Here is a 20,265-nt window from a genome sequence, read left to right as displayed (position 1 = left end):
CTAGCTAGGTGTGATTGTGCTTATGTAAGGAGTTGTGAAGGATGGTGAGAGTCTTGTATTGTGAGCGGAAAGAGATGGGCAGCCAATGTAGGTCCTTTAGGATAGGGGTGAATGTGGTCCCTTTTACGAGTACTGGTTATGATTCTGGCCATGGAGTTTTGTAGAATCTGAAGGGGTTTGATGGTGGTGGCAGGAAGGCCTAGTAGAAGGGAGTTGCAGTAATCTAGTTTCGTGAGCATAGTGGTCTGTATGACTGTGCGGAAATCGTGGTTGTGGAGGAGGAGTTTGAGTTTTTTAAGGATGTTTAGTTTATAGAAACCTCCCTTTAGGAGAGCTTTGATGTGGGGTTTAAAGTTTAGGTGTTGGTCTATAATGACACCTAGGTCTCTTACAAAATGGAGCTGAGAGTGGGCCGTAGTTGTGTTCTGGAGAGTGTTCTGTAGTGTGGGGAGTGTGAAACGGTCAGGCTGATTAGAGATGACGAGTAATTCAGTTTTTGATGTATTTAGAGCTAGGTGGAGCTTAGATAGCAAGGCATTTATAGTTGCGAGGCAAGATTCCCAGCGTTGCAAGGGTTCGTTTATGGATTTTTGAAACGGGATGAGAATCTGCACGTCATCTGCATATAGGAAGAATTTCAGGCCTAGGTCGGAGAGAAGGTGGCATAGTGGTAAGAGATAAATATTAAAGAGGGTGGAGGATAATGAGGATCCTTGGGGGACACCTTGAGTGATAGGGATGTGCGAGGATTCGTATTTGTCAATTTTTACTAGGTATTCTCTGTGTGTGAGGTAGGAGGAGAGCCATGAGAGGGCTGTGTCAGTAATACCTATTTCTGCCAAACGGGTCATTAATATTTGGTGGTTGACTGTGTCATAGGCAGCTGAAATGTCTAGGAGGGCAAGTAAGTACGAATTTCCATGGTCCATACCTTTAAGTATGGTGTCTGTCATGGCCAGTAATAGGGTTTCAGTACTGCGGGCTTTACGGAAACCGAACTGTAGTGGGTGGAGGATATTGTGGTCTTCTAAGAAGTCAGTCAGTGGTTTATTAATTACCCTCTCTAGGACTTTGGATAAGAAGGGCAGATTGGAGATCGGTCGGTAGTTGGCAGGGTCAGTGGGGTCGAGTGTGGGTTTTTTAAGGAGAGGCTTGACTATAGCAAGTTTAAGTGGGCCTGGGATGCTGCCGGCGGTGATGGAGCAGTTGATTAGGTCCGTAATGGGTTTGGTAATGGCGGAGGTAATAGAGAGGAGGGTTTTTGAGGGAATGGTGTCTGAGGTGTGGGTGGCTGGTTTCATCTTTTTTAGAATAGCCTCTACTTCCATGTTGGTAGTGAGGTCAAAGGATATGACAAGTTCTGGATCAGCCTATACTTCCCCATTTCCTTCTTAGGGACTACTGCCAATGGGGAGACTAGCATGCTAGGGAATGGGTGAGGTTCAGAAGGGCCACATACCCAACCCAACAGGATCTCCTTGTCCAGTTTAGTTCAGATAATCTCAGTAAGGCAGCAGGTAGACATTGAATTCAGTGGGTCTGGTACGTTGAGAGGTCCCTTGTATGGAATTCGTAACCCATCCCAGAAAACATTTCGCAAAGTACTAGCCACCTGGAATCCGGACAACTCAAGAGCCATGTGTCCATGGCCCTCCAGCTAACTGGCGACATGGCTCTGTCAAAGGATAATGCGTTACTTTGCTGGGTTGGCTCCGCCCTTCTTAGGAACTTGATAAAGGGATGGGGGAGCTACTTGGGTCACCATAGTTATAACTGTGACTATGTTGATAGTGCCTATTTTTGCACTCTGAACACACACACCAGTAGGCGCATCTCCTTGGAGTGTGGAAGCAATGGCGCCCTTCATCATAATACCTATCTCTATGTTCATGTGTGTAGGCTCCCAGCTCAACATGACACTCATGATAATTCGAGTGGTGGTACCGGCTATAGCCCCCTGGGTGACTGGAACTATATCAATGCCAAGACTCGGCCGATCACTGAGCACAGTGATGCCTATGACCCCAAGAGGAGCCAGGGCTGCTCCGCCACTGATAACTTATTGCTCACTGCCATGCTGGTGCCTATTACCACCAGAAGAGCTGGAGTCACTCAACGCCACTTAAGGCAGTGTGTATGATCACCTGAGTGGCCAGAACCAACAGACACATGATCGTAGCAGTTTCTATCACTTGTGGGGTAGTCTGAATTGCTTTTCCTGTGGAATCATACCAGAAATCGCCCCAGGCCTTAGCTGTCATCTTGGCTGAGGCCTGTCCTCCACTCTGGGCGACATCACGAATGGCTCTCAGGAGGCAGGGTGGTCAACATCTGGCCCAATACCAGCATAGGGAATACCCAGCCAGGGACAAATACCAGAGCCCCTGCCTCACCACCTGCTGCCCCAGGATCAGCATTTCCCTGAACCTCTACATCAGGAGCTGCGACAATACGGGCTAAAGCTTTCGGAGAATGACCCTTGTGCCGACCACACTGTGTCCCTGATGGAAGGGTAAAGCCTCCTGCTCACCACTGCATGGGTCCCCTCCTACCTGTGCTACCTCTTTTCCTAGCTGCAAGGGCCATGCCCCTGCCCAACTCACCAATGCAGGCATCGGGGCCCCTACAGATCTATAGCAAACACTGGCTTCTCAGGGGCAGGGTTGGGGAACCCCTGCCCCACTACTAGCTCTCCTACAGAGAGTTACCCCCTTCTAGCAGAAGGGTCGAGCCATTTGTGAGGTTATGGCAGGCCTGTGCTGTGGTGGACAGCCGAAAGGGCATTTGCTTGGGGGTCGTGCTGATGGATAGACCTACTCAAGTGCTTAACAGGGTGCTGGGTCAGTTTCTTTGCAAACTACTCTCCTGAACAGGATGGCCCCATAGGGTGATCAACTCGGTCTCCCCTGGCTGCCTTCCTAGCAGCCCAGAAATGGGTTTTCTCCACTTCATCCCCTTTGTTTTTTTTACTGCCCCTGAAGCTAATTAAGGGGGCAGGGTCTGAGCCAATAGCTCAGTAAAGCAGGAGGCATGAGTGCATCTCCCCCCCCCTTTTTAAAAATTGTATATCCACAAACTGCCATCCTAATGTGGCAGAAACCAAAACAGGAGGGACGGTATGAAGAAGCAAAATGCTCCCACTGGCCGGGGAGACACCAATTCAAAAAGGTCAGAAGTAATGGACTCTTCTCCCTTTAAAGACAGGAATCAGCCCCCCCTCCCCCGCCATGTCCCAGGCGGCCGGCCAATAAAGCTCTACATCAAGCCAGCTGTCCCGGCTGAATCACTTTGCCCAATAGCTCCTCCCCCCGTCACCGAGAGGCTGGCCAATGGGAGGGCATGCTGGGACGGCTCGACATCATCACGTGCCATGCAGCCGGCCAAGACTTCTGCCCAAGCCACGCAGCTCCCACGAAGCTGCCATATCTGGCTACATGGGAGGATGCCTGGCCGCCCAATGTGCAGGCTGCAAAGAGAAAGGGGCAAGCCCACTCCCATACGTCCCAATGAATCGACGGTGAGTACCCAAAGGGAAAAACGGGGGAGGCCCACAAATGCCAGACCCAATCGTGATGGGAGGGGATGGCCACACCCCCAAGAGCATCCGTTGCTGGCAGCGCTCAAGCACAGGGCTCAGTAGCTACCCCCAGAGAAGAATTTCACCCTTTATATTGTATTGCTCCCTTTGACTTTGCACCCTAAATTCATGACCCTGCATTTTTTAGAATTAAATCTTAGCTGCCAGACTCTAGACCAGTGATGGTGAACTCCAGTCCTCGAGTGTCACAAACAGGCCAGGTTTTCAGGATATTAGCCATCACTGCTTTAGACCATTCCCAAAACGTCACTAAATTCTTCCTCAAGTTTTCTACACCATCTTGAGTGTCTACCTTGTAGCAGATTTTGGTATAATCCACAAAAAAGACACATCTTTCCCAATAGTTCTTCAGCGATATCACTTACAAAAATATTGAACCGATCCAAGGGCTAATCCCTGTGGCACACCACTAGCAATACTCCTCTCCTCGGAATGAACTCCATTTAGCACTACCCTGTGTTGCTTTCCATCCAATCACTTAAAAACCCACACCAAAGACATTCAGCAGAATTAGCGCTACCAGGTATACAAACCATGCAATTGTATGGGGAAGCATACCCTAAGATGTGACACAAGAGAGGGAGAGGCCCTGGCAGAGCCCTTACTGCCAGTTGCCAAAAAAAGGAGTGCAGTGGAGCCCATCCCAGTGGAAGTCAAAGAAAGGATATAGACACCATTCATGAGTCAGAGAGAAATGTGTAAGTGAAAGCATGTGTAAGTGAGAGCAGGAATGTATATGAAACAATGAACATGTGTATGTTAGTGTGTATATGAGAGAGAGAAGAAAGTTTATGAACCCTCCTCCCCCATGATAATTTCAGGATGACTGAAAATCAAACGTTTCCAGGTATGAAGAGCATGGGATTTCTTGTATCCTTATTAGCTTTAATTATTGGGAATTATTTGACCTGTCTGCTGTTTTGAAATATTTTATTGGTGTAAGGGAAATGTTTAAAAAATTTTATATGAGTTTTTAATTATTAGATGTCAGCAGTTTTGAAATATTTATTCTTCTTATTAGTATGGTTTTACTATTATTTGTGTTTGATATTTCTTGATTTTATTGTTTGATGTTTTATGAGGAATGGTGATGTTTGTTTTTCCATTATTGCACTGCATACAGAGTCTGGCTTTTTCTGGTGTCAATTTTTAAAGTTTGGATTGCTAGAGAGAGCAATGCTTTGCTTTGGAAGGAAGAGGAGCCCAAGGAAGGGACAGAAACTGAGATTGGCTGAGCATGAGACTGTTTCAAAAGATATATGGGTAAATGCTGCTGTCAACAACAACAAAAAAAAGATGAAAAAATATAGTGTTTATAACGAGATTTGCCAGCTTGTCCACAAAGTTTAAGAGAAATAGCCCCTACCCCAATCCCCTTTGAAATTAATAAAATTGTACTGGGATCTACTGCTTCCTTTCCCCCAAGCCCCTTTCCAGGTTCTCTTAATAATATAAAATATTGCTGCCACTGGGCCCTTCCCCCACCTTCCTGCAGTCTAAATATTCTCAGCACGGCACCCCCCTTCTCCTATCTCCCATCCCCTCAAATCCTGAAAATCGCTGCCAGGAGCAACAGCATAGCAAAATGGTACCCTCCGCTGAGGAGGATGCACCAGAGTTAATTTACTCTGGTGCGTCCCCAGTAGATGGCATCATTTGAAGGAAGAAGAAAGAAAAAAATAGAACAAAGAAAGAAGACTCTGAGGAAGCCCGGGCTCTAACCTCCAGGCCTGAGATGAGGCCTTGACATTAGGACCTGGCATCTGAGCTGGGCCCTGGCATCAGGTGTCAGGACCCGGCCCTTGGACTAACGTCTGGCCTAGGCTGAAGCCCAGCCGTCAGGCTTGGTCCAGGTTCTGGCCTAGGCTGAGGCCCAGGTGGCGGGACCCAGCCTCTGGACAGGGCCCCAGTGTCAAGCCTGGACCTGGCTGTGGTGTTGAATCTGGTAAGTGGGGGGTCGAGATATTTCCTGGCAAAATTTTTTGGAGGGACTGAGCTTTTGCTTGGGTCTTGACTGATGTCCTGGCATCACTCAGGCATGGGCTTTGGCCTATCCCTATGCCTAGACAAAAGCGCCAGCATTGCACTCGGGCGTAGGCCACAGCCTTTGTTTTGGGCCTCCCCTTACTCCCCAGGGAAGTCCCCAGCCTCGGGGCTAGGCCTGCTGGAGATTTTTTTTTTATTTTTATGAATCAAACTAGTAAGATTCGTTTAATTTGGAGGGCCCCCTCAATTCATTTCAGGGCCCCATGAAAGAAATGAATTGACCCTATTTGTTTCATTTTTTGCATTTAGGTAAAACAAACGAATGCATATCCCTAGTATTTATAAACATGTTTAAACGCACATATTAAGGAGTTATTTTAGTGTGTGCACAACCGTCTTACTCAGAATGCTAAACTTTATTGCATAAACACCTAACTGCAAAGGAGGTAATTTTCAAAAGGACTTACACATGTAAAACGGCTTTTGAAAATTGCTACAATATATATTACTTTTATGCACATAACTCCTTTGAAAATTCACTCCATTGTGTGTAATAAGAATTTAGGGTTGTTCAGTTTGGAGAAGAGATGACTGAGGGGGGATATGATAGATATCTACAAAATCATGAAAGGATTGAAAGGTTAGTGTAAATCGATTCTTTATTCTTTCTGATAAAAGAAGGACTAGGCATAGAAGGACCAGGGGGCACTACATGAAGTTAGTAAGTAGCTCATTTAAAACAAATCGAAGAAAATTCTTTCTCACTCAGCACATAGTCAAGCTCTGGAATTCATTGCCAGAGGATGTGTTTACAGCAGTTATTTGTAACTGGGTTTAAACAAGGTTTGGCTAATTTCTTAGAGGAAAAATCCATAAACTGCTAGTAATTAATAAGCAATAGTAGCTTGAAATCTATTTAATGTTTGGGTACTTGTCAGGTACTTGTGACTTGGATTGGTTACTGTTGGAAACAGGATACTGGGCCTGATGGACCCTTGGTCTGAACCAGTATGGCATATCTTATGTTCTTAAATGTAGCTAAAAGTATGTGTGCTCTTCCACAGTGTCTACTTTTAGTTGCATTGAAAGGGAGCAGTTTTCAGATGGCCGCTTTAGACAGGTAAATTGCTATTTACCTATATAAATTGCTTGAGAATTGTCCTCCCCATGTGTATCTGCTCATTTTCATAGTTTCCCCATCCCTTCTTCTTTCTCTCTAGTCTTTGTCTAATTTTCTCTCCAAATGCTTTTAAGTACTTTCATGATTTACCCTTGCCTTTTCTCAGGTTAGTCCAGTACTATCTGTCCTGCTTGTCTAGATTGTTATTTGTCCCCTACGGGGAGTGTCTCAGCCTGACTTTCCCACTGAGATTTGCTCTAAAATGAGAAGGAAGCCTTAGAGGGGTTGGAAGTTTGTTATTTTTTGTGGGGTTTTTTTTATTTTTTATTTTTTCAATTTTCCAAAATACATCAAGAAAACAATCTTGTGTGGATAGCAGTTTCAACAATCCAACATTTTACAACTTAACACAATAATATCTTCTCCCTAAACCATCTGCTTTAAAGTCCTCGTCAGCAGGGCGAGATCCATTACTCTACCTCAGGAATACAACATTTACAATTAACGAAATTAACAGGTCCTATACAAGAGATTTCTACTATTACGGATCCAGCTGTAGACTTAGAGGTAGATCTTTAAACAATACGCGATCGCGTACTTTTGTTGGCGCACCAGGCGCAAACAAAAGTACGCTGGATTTTATAAGATACGCGCATAGCCGCGCGTATCTTATAAAATCCTGAATCGGCGTGCGCAAGGCTGCCGATTTTGGGCAGCCTGCGCACGCCGAGCCGCGCAGCCTGCCTCCGTTCCCTCCGAGGCCGCTCCGAAATCGGAGCGGCCTCGGAGGGAACTTTCTTTTCACCTGCCCTCCCCTTCCCCTCCCTTCCCCTGCCTAACCCACCCCCCCGGCCCTATCTAAACCCCCCTCTTACCTTTATTTCGTGATTTACGCCTGCTAGAAGCAGACGTAAATCTACGCGTGCCAGCGGACTGCTGGCGCGCCGTCATCCGACCCGGGGGCTGGTCCGGAGGCTTCAACCACGCCTCCGGGTCCGCGCCACGCCCCCGGCCCCCGGCCCCGCCCCCGCCCCGCCGCATCATTAGGCCCCGCCCCGACACGCCCCTTTTCAAAAACCCCGGGACTTACGCGAGTCCCGGGGCTCTGCGCGCACCGGCGTCCTATGCAAAATAGGCGCGCTGGCACGGGAGGGCCCTGCTCGCATAAATCTGGCCGGATTTACGCGAGCAGGGGGTTTAAAATCCGCCCCTAATAGTACTTAGCCTTCCAAAACAGGAGAGGAAGTTATTATATCTAATGAATACTTTTTTAGGAAATTCTCCAACTGCTCAGGTTGAAAAAATATATACGAAACATTTTTATATTTTATGTAACATTTGCACGGATATTTAAGAATAATCATAGCTCCCATTTTTTGTACTTGAGGTCTCAGTCTCAGAAATAATTTTCTTCTTAACTGGGTACTTCTCGCCAGATCTGGAAATATTCCAACATTTAAACAAGAAAAGACTCAGTCCTGTTACGAAAGTATAATCTTAAAATCCAATCTCGATCTGATTCAAGCAAAAACATCACAATAAGAGTAGATGGCTTCACTTGCTCTCTCTGGGTTGTTTCTAACAACTTTGTTACATCCAAAACTGGAGTTTCAGTTGTATTTGATATCACTGGAGTTAGAAGTTGAAAATCTTTTTCTCTTTCCTTCTCAACTTTTTCAAGATTTGGTATATAATACAACTTAGATGTAGGAGGAATCAATTCCTCTGAGATCTTTAATATCTATAACAAATATTGCCTCCACATATCTCGAGGGGTCACCATAGGGTCTCTGGGAAAGTTTATTAAGCGTAAAGCGTAAGTTTTTCCTTTTTATTTGGTTTTCCATGTTTTCTAAATGGTTCATTAATATGGAGTTTTCTTTTATGATGTTACATTGAAGATTTCTCATTTCTTTCACTTCATTCTCAACCTTTCATACTTTTCCATTTGCTTATTCATATCTTCCTCTAATTTTCCCATTCTCACCATGGTAGTATTTAGCACTGAAGCCAGAGGATTTATCTGATTAAAAAGATTATCATTTACTGTTTGTATTGCTTCCCATATCTTCTCTAAAGAGAAAGTATCTGGTTTTGTTAATTCTTTCTTTTTAGGTAAAGATAAAAGTACTTTCCTTTCTTTTGGAGGCTGTATCGTACAGCCTACAGTGTCTCCCAGGCCGGTCTCTTCCGTGAGGTGTGGCCTCCCTGCCGCCTTCATCGTACAGCCACGATTCTCCCTGCCGCCTTCATCGTACAGCCACGATTCTCCGGTGGTTTCACTCTCACTTTCACGGTTGAGATACTTCCCATTTGCTTCTCGCAGAGCTGCAGGATTTCCTGGGGGCGTCCGCATTACTGGGGAAAAGGTTGTCTGAAGCTCATGTGAGGAGGCGGTTTCTTCTTCCACCCGCTCTCCTCGCTGCGAGCTGTCCACCGGCTTCTGCTCCCGTATTACGTGGGAATCCATAGGTCCCTGAATCCGACCTTCGGTGGGTTCTTCCAAGCTTTCTCTCTCTTTCGCTCTTCTTTTTCTGCCGGTATGAGGCATTTTACTCAAGAATATATGTTACTCCTCAGAGCCCTGGTTACCCATGTCCGGACCCATCAGCCATCTTGGATCTCTGAGAGGGGTTGGAAGTTTTGCAAGAAGAATGACCAAAGGTCATTTCCAGAGGAACTTAGTCTGGAGGTAATCCTCTCTAGGTTTCTGATTTCTGGATTCAGCAATTGGCCTCATCTGGATCTTTTGTAGAACAATATCCTTCAAAACCCATGAACCACAGGGAGTTCAGATGTCCAAACAAAATCAGATCCATCTTTTTGACATGCTCGTCTTCTATATATTACTTGAAGATAGTGAGATAAGCCTGGCCCACTTTAAACATATGAAAATTAATTTAAATATGAAAAATGCTGATCTGATTTCATTTTTCACTATCTTTTTAAACTAAGAATGGTAATATAGGGTCTTGCTAGAAATTCCAGAGGCAATAACATTGTGTCTTCATGGAAAAATACCAAACTGAGTGAGTTTAATCATTTATTCATTCTCTTTATCAGGTACTAATTTGTAGAATATTTCTAAAGAGCTGGTTACAAATCAACTACACTCTATTGTAATTTATACCACAAGCTTAGATAAAGTATCCATCTTAAAAACATTAGAAAACAAAATGTTTAAAAAATGTAAATTATTTTAACTATAACTAAGTATTAGCGGTACAGCAAGAAATACATATCAATGACTCATGGATAAAGGGCCATAAGCACCTCAAATAGATGTTCCCATATGATAAAGTTGTTTTTATTTAACTAAAATGAGAATATTACCTTAAGGTTTAGTTTATTTTTAGAACAATAGGAAAATTCTGGATGTTCACATAAAAGTAATCACCATTGATTCAATATGAGAAGTGGCAGTTGCCATGATTGAAGGGAATGGTAGATAAGAACTTAAGAAATTGCCATACTGGGTCAGACCAAGGATCCATCAAGCCCAGCATCCTGTTTCCAACAGTGGCCAATCCAGGCTTCAAGTACCTGGCAAGTACCCAAAAACTAAGTAGATCACATGCTACTGATGCCAGTAGTAGCAGTGGCTATTCCCTAAATCAAATTAATAGCAATGAATGGACTTCTCAAAGAACTTACCCAAACCTTTTTTAAACCCAGCTACACTAACTGCACTAACTACATCCTCTGGCGACAAATTCCAGAGCTTAATTATGACTGAAAAATAATTTTTTACGATTAGTTTTAAATGTTGCTAACTTCATGGCATGCCCCCTAGTCCTTCTATTATCCGAAAGAGTAAATAATCAATTCACATTTACCAGTTCTAGACATCTCATGATTTTAAAGATCTCTATCATATCCCCCTCAGCCCTCTCTTCTCCAAGCTGAACAGCCCTAACCTCTTTAGCCTTTCCTCATTTTCCTTTCCATTCCCTTTATCATTTTGGTCACCCTTCTCTGCACTTTCTCCAGTGCAACTATATATTTTTTGAGATTCAGCGACCAGAACTGTACACAGTACTCAAGGTGCAGTCTCACCATGAAGGGATACAGAAGCATTATGACATTTTCCGTTTTATTCACCATTCTCTTCCTAATAATTCCTAACATTCTGTTTGCTTTGTTGACTGCCGCAGCACACTGAGCTGATGATTTCAATGTATTATCCACTATGATGCCTAGAACCTTTTCCTGGGTAGGAACTCCTACCAGGTACAAACTTAGGCCTGGATTTATCAAAATGCACAAAATATTGCATGCAATAGGAAAAGGAGTGTGCTTTATGATAATAGGCTGTTTATCATAAAGTGTGCTTTGCATAGATATTAGTGCAAACTGTGATAACTTTTTGTACTTTGTGATAAGTGCCAGAATTGTATTTCCTACCTTCAACCCATGGGGGGAGGGGGAGGGAGGGAGGGAGGGAGAGGAGAGAGAGGGGGGGGAGAGAGAGAGAGAGAGAGAGAGAGAGAGAGAGAGAGAGGACCTAGCTATAGGGCTCTCATACTAGGTAGGTATTTATACTTCTATATGAGGCCCACCTAGCTACTCGAGGTGAGGCTTAGCTATTAGTGTAGGGGTTATGGGCTATTTTGACATTCAGAGTGCGAAGTACGAACAGAACAGTGCACTCTTGTGAAGATTTGATGACCTTCAGAGTGAGGAAACTCACCCAAAGATGAGATTTGTGCAATGTTCTCTCAACCTAGCTTGATGTTACCCAGGTAGAGAGTCCATCAAGTTAGGTTGAGAGAACATTGCACATAAAGTTTGCAAAGTTTTGCAGATTTTTCAGTTTTTGTGCGCAGAATTTTCAGTTTTTGTGTGCAGAATTTAAAATTTTTTTTCCACAGAATTCCCCCAGGAGTAAAGAGGAACACGAAGCTATTGCTGATAGCCAGCAGCGACGTCCAGGAAATATGGCTCCAAAACGCCAGCAAACACCAACTGCTGAAGAAATTGCAGCAAAAAAAAAAAAACGGCATGGTGAAGCTCAATGACTCCATAGAGCGACCATGTCACAACAGCAGCTGCAAGAGCAACACGAAGCTAACGCCGTTAGCCAGCAGTGATGTCAAGGAGCTATGCAACAATAGCAGCTTAAAGCATAACATGATGATAATGCTGTAAGTCACTGGCAACGCAGTGCAAACATGACACAAATTCAACTTCAACAACAGCGCGAGGCAAACGCTGAAAGACAAACGTTGCACACCAACATCAAAGAGGATGTCTGACTACATATGTCCGGTCCCGCAACACCGCTTTGCTTCCCGAAAATTTCAATGAACACGAAATTGAAGAAAGTTATCTTGGCCCAATGGACGCTACATGTCCATTTAACAATGCCAAGCATTTCAGACAGGAATTAATGTCAAATTGCTGCCATAAAGGGACCATTGCTTTACAAGAAATACGATTGCATCCCACCATTACAAATTACATGGATGGATCAGATCCACATTCAAGATTTTCATGGCTAACATAAGATCCTACAACAGTGCAATGGTGTTTGCCTCAATGGGAACACAAGTTGACCATTCACTAACCACACGTTCCGGTCCTTTTTGTTACAGAATCCATGGGCAAATTTATCACGCTACATCTGCATTACACCTAAATGAAGGTGAAGCACCAAAGTATGCCCAACTGTACATTTTGGATTCCGCCCAAGCCTTGACAGAAAGAATGAACAATCAAGCAAACAATGGATGCATTCCTGTCGTAATGGAGAACCTCCACAAAATTCTGGAATATATCAATCCGTTCTCTACAGAATACAAGAACTTGCTCAAATTTGAACAAGACGAATTGCTAAAGGCAAATCGGGAAAACAGAACCCCAATGGAATATTGCATGACTTTCTTAAGAGAAAGATGAAATAATGTGCACCCCGGCAGAACCAACGCTCCCACTGACAGAGGAGAAATTGCTGCCATTTTTCACAGTGCAGATGGTGCGCCCCCAGAAAATAGGGATATTACAATTCATCCCAAAAGCAGAACTTTATAAAATATACCATTGAAATGTGTCCCAGCTTCAATGGTATTTATACCATTTTGCCATTCGCGATGGCAACTTTAACCAGTTCCTCAACGCTGGAAAGCTGACACACCAATTCATGGTTGACGCCTATTGCAAGACCGAGACAAACCGTTTGAATTGGTGTAGAAAAAATCAAAACACAATAAGAGCTGAAGACTATGATGTCCTTCACTGATTTGTCAACAACCACATTTCTGAGAACATGAACATACTGCCTGGAAAGAAAGTCATCTTGCTTTCAACCTTCCAAGGAAGTCCAAGAAATATGGCTCAAAATTACCAAGATGCTATTGTCATGGTGAGGAAATATGGTAAATCTGACTTATTTGTAACAATTACCTTCAATCCTAAATGGAGGGAAATCAGGGAAAACTTACTTCCAGGTCAGCAACCATTTGACCGGCCAGATTTAGTAGCTAGAGTGTTTCAGTTGAAACTCAAATTGCTACTTGAAGATTTCACCAAACACCACAGATTTGGACATCTTAGGGCTATGCTCCACGTCATCGAGTTCCAAAAACGTGGTCTACCACATGGGCACATACTGCTATTCATGGCCCCAGAACACAAAGCCTAGGAGAATGAAAGAATTGACAAAATTGTCTGTGCTGAACTCCCTCAAAGATGCCCACTCGTTCCTACATGACATTGTAAAATCCTTTATGATACATGGCCCATGTGGTCCATTAAATCCAAACTCGCCGTGTATGGAAAACAACAAATGCACAAAAGATTTCTGTCCAGAGACCAACAGCAATGTCAATGGTTACCCAAAATATCGACGTAGAGATGATGGTAACTGTCAGAAAGCTCTGTTGTTAAAGCTGTTGTTATGAATAGTTGTGGGTGGATCCTTGGACCAGTGGCAGATGACCACGCCCTCAGGGGAAATCCCGAGAGGGACCACTGGTCAGGCTTAGTGTAGAGACAGACACACACTAGTTCTTTTATTAGACAATATAGTAAATCACAAGAGGTGGCAGAGGTGAGCTGGAAGTGCCCAGCTGGGCTGTAATCCCTCAGGTATTGGAACAGCGATCCCAGTGTGGCTGAGCTGTAGAGAAGCTAAGAGAGTGCGTAGGCAAAGCATGCAGCATTCAGGAACAAGTCCTTGATGGTAACACTCCCACAATAGTCTCTTAAGGCAGCCCAGGAGTTGGTATGCATTAGGCCCTCAAGGAGCAAGTACCTGGTTCCAGGGAATGCTCTGAAAGATAGATACAGACTCACTGATGTTAAGCAATAAGACTTCTTAGAAGCAATACATTAAACCACCAAAGGTGGCAGTAGTGAGCTGGAAGCACCAGGCTGGGCTGTAGTCCCTCAGGTATTGGAACAGCGATCCCAGGGTGACTGAGCTGTAAAGAAACTAAGAAAGTGAGTAGGCAGTATATGCAGAGTTCTGGAACAAGTCCTTGATGGTAGCACTCACACAATAGTCTCTTAAATCAGCCAGGAGTTGGTAAGCATTAGGCCCTCGAGGAGCGAGTACCTGAACCCAGGGAAAGCTCTGAGAGATAGATGGAACACTCACTGATGTTGTAAGCAGCGATGACTTCTTAACAGAAGTAGTATCCAGGGGCAGATCCAGGACGTGGGCCCTCGAGGAGCGAGTACCGGTTCCGGACTGCGACCTGAAAAGACAAAGAGAGAGCGAGGCCCCCGAGGAGCGGGTACCTCTAGTGAAGTCCGAGGAGGCAGAGTCACTAGGGTTGCAGAGAGCGAATCCCATCCGCAGCGACCAGGAGGAAACGAACCCTTGCTAACTCGTCTTGTTAGTGAAAACTGAGACCTTAAATATCTGGAGCTGGTGACGTCATCTCAGGGGGACGCCACTGAGGTTCGCGCCAACGCTGGTACATCAGTCGGGCCACGCGCGCGCACCCTTAGGCATCTGGTCAACATGGCGGCTTGCAGCGTCGAGCCAGTCCGGGAATGCCGGTGGAGAACGGCCTGGAGACGCCGCAGCAGCTAGCCTTCCATCAACTCCGAAGGGAGTCGCCAACAAGGTAAGGTGGGCAGAGCAGAGACGTCAGACAGCAACGGACACAACAGTAACTTTGTTGAACGTGGAGGAAACAAACTGGATAACAAATGGGTGGTGCCATACAACCCATACCTGTCTCTGAAATACAAAGCCCACATTAACGTAGAGATTTGTAGCTCAATTCAAAACGTAAATACCTGTTCAAATATGTTTACAAGGGGCATGATTGTGCAAATATTCAATTCCTTACTGTTACCACAGAACAGGAAGCTACTATTGAATGAGACAAAGTTAAAAATTACTTGGAGGGGAGCTTACCCGGAGAGACGCTCCGTAAGGAGGAAGGGCACTCTGGACTGAACGAGCCCCGGTGAGCGGAACAACGACTCCCCTCCCACCCATGACATCACCAACAGCGACGCCCGGCTGTGCCGATTTAAGGAGAGGCATAGCGGCGCGCAGCCGAAGCCGCACCCCAAAGGGGCGCGCCAAAGGGGCGCGCCCCTGGGGAAAAAATTTTTTTTGTGGAAAACACCTAGTGGCAAATACATATGGGTAAAAAGAGGAAAATCAAGATTTCAACATCGACTCCATTGGGGAAAGAGATGAAAGGCCCAATGGACACCCATATTATTCGGAGTCAGACTTCCCGGGAGGTGGCCCAGGAAATATCTTTTTCTTCAGGGACTACTGTGAGTCCAGCCCAGGACCAGCGATCCAATGGCCCTCCCGACCAGGAAGGGGTAAGTGTTGTAAATACCCCTGAAGTGAGGGAGGGAATAACATCTAAAGACAATGGACAAAAGTCTCTAGAGCAGGCGCCAGAGGAAATTCAGGTGCCTGATAATATCTCCCTAGGGGACGTTTGGAAAGCCATCACCAAAGTGGAAAGGATGGTTTCCCAATCCATTGCTCAATCCACTGTCTTTACTGTAGAAATTAATGTGAAAATGGAAGGTTTCAGCAAAAGGATGGAACAGGTTGAAGCCTCTAATTTATTAATGGGCTCTCAAATAGGATCCCTACAGACAACTGGGACCACCTTCATAAAAGATACTGTGATATTATATAAGAATTTGGAAAATATGGAAAATCTATTGCGCAATAAGAATCTGCGATTTTTAAATTTCCCATATACGAGGTTATTATCTCCTCAAGAACTTTTCAAAAAATATACTAATGAGATTTTACATATTACTAATGATATTTTGATATCAAAAATGTACTATGTATCTAATTATAGGAGAGAAACAATAGAACCTGAAGGAGGAATAGATGTTTTGAGTGAAAAAAGCCCAAATTTAACATCTTTTTTAGAGGCTTCAACGGATGATATAGCCACAAGGGCCACATTAATTGTGGCTTTCTGTTTAGAACAAGATAAGAATCATGTTCTACAGAAATATTTTCAGAATAAAAGTTTTCTATTTTGTGGCAAATTGGTACAAGTATTTCCTGATGTTTCTAGGAATACCCAGTGTAGAAGGAGACAATTTCTTTCGATGCGTCAAAGAGTGTTAGCCCTAGGGGCAACATTTTTTCTTAAGTTTCCCTGCAAATGTATTGTGATTTACCAGAAAAATAAGTTTGTTTTTCTTGAACCTTCTAACTTGGAGGTATTCCTTTCAGATAAGGGCGGGTAGAGATTGAGTTATTAGTTGGAAGTTAGCTGGTCAAAAATTTATTTTCTCTCTTATATTCAAATAAATATGAATATTTCTTTGAATTATTTTCTTAAATAATCTCCCCTATAAAGTGGACTTATATGTAAAACAGAGGAAAGTATTTGCTTTATTTTGATTCAAATGTGGATGTATATTGTTTGCTCTTTTTACATTATACCTTTTCTTTCATTGTAAAAAATGTTTGAGAAACTTAATAAAGTATAAATTAAAAAAAAAAAAAAATTACTTGGAGACACGATATGAAGCATGCTGGAGGCTCAGGGAATACAAATTGCACCACCAAACTGATCATGTGGAAAGATTACATGTCCACCTTGAGGACAAACATACAATATGTTTTATGCCAGGCAAGGAAGCTGAAGCTGAACAGCAAAAAGCCACCAAGTCCAAACTTTTAGCTTGGTTTCAACTTAATCTGGAAGACCCTAATGCGCGACAGCATTTATATATTGAAATTCCCGAACACTATACCTGGGATGACAAAAATTCTAAATGGAAACCACGTCTTAGAGGACATCAAACTACAATAGGCAGAATGTTTGCCGTCAATCCCACCAATCGAGAAAAATGGTTCCTCCGAATTCTCCTTCTCAATGTTACAAGAGCAACAACTTTTGAGCACCTAAGAACGATCGACGGAAATCCTATCCCCTTTGCAACTTTCCAAGACGCATGCATTGCAAGGGGATTAACTGATGATGACTCAGAATGGGATTCTTGCCTAACTGAAGCTGCAACCCATCACATGCCAGTACATCTTCGGCAGTTGTTTGCATTTATTTGCATCATGTGTGAGCCATCACATGCAGCAACATTATTCCACACACATAAGGACAATCTTATGGAAGACTATAACAGACGCTTTCCTCATGGACAAAAAGCTCTCTATTTCAAACTAAAAGAAATAGAATCTGTCCTTCAAACACATGGAAAGTCATTGGCAGATTTTCGCCTACAACTTCCAATCAGCAGGTATGACAACCCAATCCATTCTGGAAAATATTACGATCCAATTGCCAAAAAAGCCATGTTCCAAGACAAGTTTCAAATGCTGAACACAGGACAAAGAAGGGCTTTCGACAACATCATGGAAGCAATTGAAAACCCTAACTCACCCAAGCATCTATTCTTTATTGATGGCCCTGGCGGAAGCGGTAAAACATTCCTGTACAACATAATCATGCACTGTGGGGCGGATTTTAAGAGCCCTGCTCGCCTAAATCCGCCCAAATCCAGGCGGATTTAGGCGAGTAGGGCCCTGCGCGCCGGTGAGCCTATTTTACATAGGCTCACCGGCGCACGCAGACCCCGGGACTCGCGTAAGTCCCGGGGTTCTCCGAGGGGGGGGCGTGTCGGGGGCATGTCGGGGGGCGGGCCCGGTCATCGCGGCGTTTAGGGGACGTGTCGGCAGCGTTTTGGGGGCAGGTCCGGGGGCGTGGTTATGGCCCGAGGCGGTCCGGGGGCGTGGCTGCGCCCTCCGTACCCGCCCCCAGGTCACGTCCCAGCGCGCTAGCGGCCCGCTGGCGCACAGGGATTTACGCCTCCCTCTGGGAGGCGTAAATCCCCCGACAAAGGTAAGGATGGGGTTTAGACAGGGCCGGGCGGGTGGGTTAGGTAGGGGAAGGGAGGGGAAGGTGAGGGGAGGGCAAAAGAAAGTTCCCTCTGAGGCCGCTCCGATTTCGGAGCGGCCTTGGAGGGAACGGAGGTAGGCTGCGCGGCTCGGCGCGCGCCGGCTATACAGAATCCATAGCCTTGCGCGCGCCGATCCCGGATTTTAGCGGATACGCGCAGCTCCGCGCGTATCTACTAAAATCCAGCGTACTTTTGCTGGCGCCTGATGCGCCAGCAAAAGTAGGCCAAATCGCGCGGTTTGAAAATCTACCCCTAAGTGCGTAGCAAAAATGAATTAGTCTTGCCATGTGCATTTACAGGCATAGCAGCAATGTTGCTTGAGGGAGGCAGAACGTCCCACAATCGTTTCAAGCTGCCTATTCCAATAAATGAAACATCAACCTGTAACGTTCGACATGGGAGTATTACGGCAAATGACCTAAAGAACGCCAAAGTCATAATCTGGGAAGAAGCTTCAATGGCCCCAGCACATGCAGTAAATGCAGTTGACACACTCTATAAAGAGCTCTTAACTAAAGATCAAAAGGTTCCCTCTACAAACCCATTTGGAGGTGCTGTCTTTCTTTTCGGTGGAGACTTCAGACAAATTTTCCCCGTTGTTCCACATGGCAGCAGAACCGAAATACTTTCTTCATGCATGAAGAATAGTGACTGTTGGAAAAATATTCAGGTCCTACACTTACACAAAAACATGCGTGCCAATGGCGACCCAGCCTTTTCCCATTGGCTTTTACAACTTGGAAATGGAAACCTCAAGACCCTGAATTACAGGAAGGCATCTTCGAAATTCCTCCAATCTGCATTGCGAATGGATGTATTGTTGATGCTATCTTTCCTGAGATCATCCGATCAGGAGATGACAGCATTGCTAATCCTGACTCCAAAAAACCAGGAGTCACTTGCACTTAATGAAAATATCCTTAGACAAATTCAATCTGAATTGAAATGCTATACCAGCATTGATTCTATTCAGCAAGACAGTGCAAACGCCGAGGAGGCAGCAAACTATCCAATGGAGTTTTTGAACAGTTTAACACCTGCAGGAATGCCTCCTCATAGACTTAACTTAAAAGTTGGTGCAGTAGTAATGTTACTACGAAACCTTGACTCAGCAAGAGGTCTTTGCAATGGCACAAGAATGGTCATCAAGCAAATGATGTCCAAAGTCATTGACTGTGAAATCCTCGCCGGATCTTTTAAAGGTACCAGGGTATTTATTCCAAGAGTTATTCTTGCACCCAGTGACCCTGACCTTCTCTTTACATTAAGACATAAATAGTTTCCCTTGAGACTTGCTTTTGCTATGACCATCAAAAAAAGCCAAGGACAAACACTGGATTCAGTTGGTATTTATTTGCCATTTCCAGTATTCAGTCATGGACAACTTTATATTGCATTCTCAAGAACAAAGTCCTTTCAGCAAGTCAAGCTAAAGGTCTTAGGAACTGATCAACAAGGCAACTTAAAGAAAGACCATAGAGTTTATACCAAAAATGTCATGTACAAAGAAGTTTTCGCCAAATAAATAAACGTTGTCAGCCCTGGCTTTAGCAAATGTGTCTCCACGTCCCTTGCCCTGGGTGAAAACAATTTTGTTTTTCCTTTTCAGATAACGCTTCCATACAAGAGCATATGTGCCAATAAAAAGGCTCGCCGCCTGGGCGTAGAACGGGTACAGTTGCTAGTTATAAATACAAATATAAACAAATTCAAAATGCTTCTGTGAAATCACAAACAAACATCTAGCAGCACACACTAATCATTTTCAAAAAATAGAGGCACTTACTTCAAACACCACAAAGCACTACTTATATACAAAACACGTCACTCAAAAGAATGTTTTATGCCATCAAATCACAATAAGTCCCTTCATTCAGGGTACACAGAATCCACCAATCACACTGCAAGTCTATTCAAATTCTGCAATAAAGCTTTTAGTTGAATGCGAAACAATCAAAAAACATTCCATTCAATTTCTTTGTTTAAACCAGTGGTGGGCAAACTATGGTGCATGGGCCAAATCCTGCTCTTAAAGGGTTTTATTCTGGCAGCCTATCACTTGGGGACACTCCATTATGTGCTGCCTGCCCAACATCATCATCATAAAAGGCCAAGTTATAGACCTTGATGACGCTTGAGCAGGGAGGTCAGAACATTGGCAGGTGGCAAGGAGAGACCCCGTTTCTCGGTGCTG

At 44.3% G+C, this 20,265-nt stretch overlaps 1 pseudogene; it reads left to right on the top strand.

The window, feature by feature from the left end:
- Positions 1-11,705: 11,705 nt before the first annotated feature.
- Positions 11,706-19,350, top strand: LOC115092366 (annotated as a pseudogene).
- The last annotated feature ends 915 nt before the right edge of the window (positions 19,351-20,265 follow it).

This window comes from Rhinatrema bivittatum, chromosome 5, assembly GCF_901001135.1.
Source record: "Rhinatrema bivittatum chromosome 5, aRhiBiv1.1, whole genome shotgun sequence".
NCBI lineage: Eukaryota > Metazoa > Chordata > Amphibia > Gymnophiona > Rhinatrematidae > Rhinatrema > Rhinatrema bivittatum.
Note: the sequence above shows the minus strand (reverse complement) of the source record. Positions and strands in the feature narration are given on the sequence as shown.